The sequence below is a fragment of the Vicia villosa genome, linkage group LG6, assembly GCF_029867415.1.
Source record: "Vicia villosa cultivar HV-30 ecotype Madison, WI linkage group LG6, Vvil1.0, whole genome shotgun sequence".
In the NCBI taxonomy this organism is placed as follows: domain Eukaryota; kingdom Viridiplantae; phylum Streptophyta; class Magnoliopsida; order Fabales; family Fabaceae; genus Vicia; species Vicia villosa.
The window spans coordinates 4,583,960-4,590,242 of NC_081185.1; positions in this window are offsets into that span (position 1 = coordinate 4,583,960).

Genomic DNA, 6,283 nt, shown 5'->3' on the forward strand with positions numbered 1-6,283 from the left:
ATATTTCAAGGTTTTAATATTTCATGGTCTATGTGAAAAGGTGTTAGTGATTGTGAAAGTTTATTGGAAGGTGGTAAACCATAAAAAAAAAAAAAAAATCAATATCGAGAAAATTAAAATGATTTGTAGTATTTAAAGATGCACTTTGCAATCTCTACTTCACCATTTTATAGGGGAACAATTTTCTTCTTACCTACCTCTATTATTACTAGTGTTTGATGTTAACTATAATCCATGAACATGTAAGATATAGACAATTACGTGTATAGTAATTGATTTTTAATTTCTATTATATGATAAAAATAAAATCATACACCTAAATTATAATTTAACAAATTAATAAAAAAAAAAACAAAAACAAAGTATATCTCAAATTATAATGTTAATCGTTTACTGTATTTAAATATTTTCATTTTTCATGATTAAATAGTACTATTAATTTCAATAGTTGAAAAATCAAATTAAAATTAAATTGAAACAAATAAAGAAACATGCAAAATGTTGACAATTACTTGTTAAGGAAAAGAAACAGGTGGCAAGGACCGCCATGGCGGAAGGCATGTTTTCTCTAAAAATAACTAGTAAAAAATTTGTGCGCACGCACGGGTTCTGCTTTTGTACGCACATTTTGTCACATACATTTTTTTCGTTTATAAAAATATTTATTTCAATAATACTTTTTGATGTTTATAAAAATATTTGTATCAACAATATATTTTTTTCTCTCGTTTATAAAAATATTTAGATCAACTGGTATAATACACGTATTTGCTGTTATGGCTCCAGGTCCCTTACAGTTGTGCAATTATAGTCATATATTTGAAATAACATATACAATATATTAATATGCAATTATATTCTAAACATATAAAAATTAGGAACAAACAAAGAAAATCAAACATGTCATTCCATCCAACAACACTTACAACATTAGACATGTAGGTAGTTGAGAAAATCACTTTGGCATATTTTCTCCAAGGTCTTCCAAGCAATATTTTTCCAGTACCATTGATGTTGCAACTGACAAATGAAAATCCAGAGTTATCTCTCAATGAATCTTGTCCCTGGGCTGTGATATATCCTCCATCACCAACCCATTCGGGTCTTGCTATAGAGTTTAAGATACAATCCTAATTCATCTTACAACTTAATTAGTCAAGTGTCAATATATATTATTAATTTGCAATTACTGTTTTTACGACAAGTACCTGATAAAGTGACCTAGCGTTTCCAAATATGAAATCAATGGATCCTTCAACGAAACATTCTTCAATAAGAGTGTTACAAAGAAACTCCACAAACCTATTTTCTCTTTTACCTGTCATTCATTTTTTTTTTGAACAAACCTGTCATTCATTTTATTAAAGTATAAATAAAACTATTCATCAAAGGTCCATTTTATACCACTGATTTTTGTTCACAAAACAACAATAATAAAAGCTTTAAGATTCTAATCAGTTAGGACTTGAGTGAAATATCAATAGGGAAAAAATACAATACTTTAAAGAAGAATTTACCTTGATTTGTCATATAAACTGCAACATTTAATTCCTTAGCAATCGTAATCAAGCGAGAAAGCATATCTCAATCTCTAACTCGTAGTCCATCTCTTCAACCGTGCACATTCTTCAACCGAGAAAACAATAAATAGTGATGGAAAAATTGGAAGAGAAATAGAATGATGAACCGTGCACCTTCCCATGATTCTCATGAACCATGCATCTTCTTCATTTTCTTAGTTTTTACGAATCCCTAATTTTAATTCAATACTTAGCCTTATTTTGCTATTGTGTTCTTGACCTATCTTAAACTTTTTTATGGATCATTATTTTAACTTAGAACCTAATTTTCATACTACTAATATCTTATTAGTAAAAAAAATTAAATGGTTAATTTGTATTTTATATATGCAATTTAGTCAAACTTCTTTACTTCACATTTTTCGTATTATTCAAATAATACTACACCACAAATAATGCATCCAGACGACAGTACAAATCTCTGACTGGTTATTAAATTAAAATTATTGTTTGAGTGGAGGGAAACTAAAATTTGTGAGTGAGAGGGAAATGTTTATAGTAGGAGGAAATAATTTAGGATAATCACATTTTTAATTTAATATATATTATATTATGTATATTATAGGTAAAGGTTCATATTTTAAAAAATTAATATAGATAAAATAGATATTAAAATAAATTTTAATAAAAAAATATTATTTATTTGATAAATTTTATTTTATTTTTTACAATGATTTTATAATAATTTTTAATTAAAATCTAAACTACAATGTGATTTAAAAGAAATTTAAGTTTAATTTATTTTGTATAAAAATATTAGAGATGGAATATTTCCCTTGCAAAATAATCAAATGAGGGAATTTGTGAGGGAAACATTAGAGTAGAATAAAATTTATTTCAAAATATTTCACGGAAATTACTTTTATCAATTTTGAGAGGGAATTTGTGAAGGATTTTTTGTGACGGAATAATTGCATCACAAATTTCTTCGCTACTTTTTATTCAATCTCAATTTATCATTTATACAGTTGTTCCTCACTAAATCCATCGCAATTAGTGAGGAATTTACTTCCATCATTAATTTCCGTCAAACAAAGCCTTATTTCAGAAAATAATGCAACTTATCAATCTCTTCACATCGAATTTGTGGCTTAAAGTTAATGTGGTTCTTTATTGCATTAAGAAATTCTTCGTGTTTAAACGTTCTATTAGGTTTAATATTACTTTTTTGAACTTTTTTAAAGTTTTTTTATTACTAGTTGAATTTTTTTAATGGAGACCAATTCTTTTCGAGTTATTTTGTATTGTAGAAAGCTGGTAATAAAAATAAAAAAGTTACTTCTTTAAACATATGATAAAATAAAAAATAAACATAATCAAATAAAACATAAATTACCTCGTTCATCGATTGTTCTGTCCCGACTTTGCAATCATGTATCCCAATGTCTACTTTACTAGAGTAAAAATCCTTTCTATTTCTCAAAAGAAACGGAGATGTTCATTACTACAGTTTTAATGTATAAATGTGTAATTAATGTCACAACTTTTAAAAATGAGTGCAAATATATTTTTTATTTATATTAAAATTATAGTAATGGACACCTCCATTTCTTTTGAGAAATGGAGAGGATCCTTACTCACTTTACTAGGCCACAATCCATAAATTACAAATTTTTGGAGCAATGGAGAGAAACAGTTTTCTATCTTTCAAAATGTTTGGAGAAATGGAGTGATTAGCAAATAGCAAATAGTATTTAGAGGTGCATATTGCAATCTCTACTTCACCCTTTTATAGGGGAACAATTTTCTTGTTTTAAGATCTTCATCTACCTCTATTATTATTAGTGTTTGATGTTAACTATTATGCATGAACATGCAATATAGACAATTATGTGTAGTAATTGATTTCTAATTTCTACTATATGATAACAATACAATCATACACCTAAATTATAGTTTAACAACTTAATAAAACAAAAATAAAGTATATCTCAAATTATTATGTTAGTCATTTAGTGTATTTAGAATTTTTCATTTTTCATGATAATATAGTACTATTAAGTCCAATAGTTGATAAATCAAATTAAAATTAAATTGAAACAAATAAAGAAACATGCAAAATATTGATAATTACTTGTTAACAAAAAGAAACATGTAGCAAGGACCGTCATGGAGGAAGGCATGTTTTCTCTAAAAATAACTAGTAAAAAACCCATGTGCACGCACAGGTTCTGGTTTGGTGCGTGCATTTTGTCACAAATACACATTTTCTGTTTATAAAAATGTTTGTTTCAATAATACTTTTTTATGTTTATAAAAATATTTGTATCAACAATATATTATTTCTCTCTTTTATAAAAATATTTGAATCAACTGGTATGATACGCGTATTTGTTTCTTAAATGTAATCAAAATGAAATGAATGATATAATTTTTTTGGAATATAAAAATATTTGATTCAATAATATATTTTTACCGTATATAAATATTATTTTTGTTTTGGAATCATTTTTAAAAATAGTTGGATCAATAGTAAACTTATGGCAAAAGCAATATTTAGGATGATTATCAACTTATGGCAAAAGCAATATTTCATTTTTGCTGTCAGCCGCTAAGCAGGAGTACGTTCGCTGAGCGACCATGACATACAGCAGCTCGTTAAATAGGGGTAAAAATAACATTTTTAGGTTATAGTTTCGGGGTATTTGTTTCCAACTCCATCAACCTTCATTTTTTGGATAGATTAGCTTAGAAAACAACTTCGGAGGTTGCATTTGGATGATTGGGGATGGATTGAGCGTCAAACGGAGCTGACAAACCGGGAGATTTTCTGTTCATTTCTCTTATTCTTTGTGTATTTCTCTTTGGTTGAGTTTTGTATATGATTTTACTTTGAACTCATGTATATTTGTTGATCATGGCGTTATATAAAACTTGCTTTACAATTCTATGTTGATTGTTGTCTCAGATTTTTGCTCTGTGCTCGGGATTTGGGTTGCTTTAGAGATAAACTTCTTGAATCCTTATTTAGGATGATTATCTGTTAGTTTCTGAACTCTAGAGATAGATTTAGAGCTAACAATCACTGTGGGTATTCGTTCTTAATGCTTTCATGTTTGAGCGGCGCGCGAGAGATCGTCGATGCAAGAATACAGATGTTATCGCGACATTGCGTTAGAGATAACCTTAGTTGTGAATTGTCTTATAGGTACTTCAGAGATGAACGCTTATGTGAAAGATATGTGATAACATAGACGAGTATCGTAGGTTGAGTATAACTGGTCGATAAGTTTAAGTTTGTGATAAGTAGATTATATACAAAGCTTGATAACTCTTATCTTTCCGAAGAATGAATTCTTTTTATGTTCATATTTACTTTTCCATTTTTATAGTTCTATTCATTCAAACCCAAGCTCGAAACCGTAGAAACTATTGAATGGAATCTCTCCATCTCTGAGGACGATAATTCCCGAATCAATATTTCCAAATCTTTTGTTGCTTGCCACTATGCCTGCTTCAACATTGACAACGTTGATGAAGGATATTACACGATTCTTATTGGATGTTTAATGTATCTCATTGCAAAAAGGCCAGACATTATATTTGTTGTAAGTATTCTCGATTTATGCATTGTGTTAGTCAAATGCATTTAAAAACACCAAGAATAATATTGAGATACATTAAAGGCACAATTGATTATGTTGTCATTTGAGAATTGTCAGAAGTTCAAGTAGTGTGATTTTCATATAGTGATTGGGTAGGATCCATTGATAACATGAAGAGTACTTCTGAATATTGTTTCAATTAAGGCTCAGGAGTTTTTTCATGGTGCATAAAAAAGCAAGAGACAGTATCACAATCCACTGCAGAAGCTAAATTTATAGCGCAACAACAGTTGTAAATCAAGTTTTGTGGCTTAAAATTTTTTAATTGATTTACAACTAAAACAAAATCATTAAATAGAGGTTTTTATTGTCAATTAGGCAGCAATTGCAATATCAAAAGACCATATATGTCACGGGAAAATTAAACATTTTAACATTAAGCTCTACTTTTTAAGAGCAATGCATTAACATGGAGAAGTGACATTGGTTAAGTGCAAACCAGAGGATCAATTGACTGACTTATTTACAAAGTCCATTATTGTTTGCAAGTTTGAATTTTTAAGGCAGAAAATTAGAGTTTCCAAATCCTAAAGCAAGGAGAAGTGTTAATTATTTTCTTTAGGACCGGTGGTTGTTTTACTTTTTATTTTTATTATTTGTTTTTATTTTGTTGGAGTTAGTCAATAAGTGGCTCCTAAACTTTTCGAGCAAGTAGGTTATTATCCCATATTCCTTTTTTTTTTTTTTGGAATAGCGATAGTGTTATGTTTTGAATTCACAATACTATTAAATATATTGGTGCATTATGAAATAAAAGTGGAATCTCCCTATTTCATCTGTTTATCATTACTAGTATTTCTTTTTATAATTTTATTAGTTTCTTCTACCATAAACCAACACTATGTATTTCAGCAAAAGATTAAATATTTTTAAGTTAGAAAATCAAAAGTGTAAAAAGAAATGATATGAAAGCATGTTGATTGTTGAAACACGCATTCTCATGCTTGGCCACTTTACTTGAAGTGATTTTGAGAGTTGTTTGTCCCACAGTAAACCTTCAGTCATCATACTACTAGTGGAAAAACCTCAGTTAAGTCTACGCATGCATGTTTCTCTCCTACTCACTGATACACAAGAATATCTAATAGCCTAAGAGTC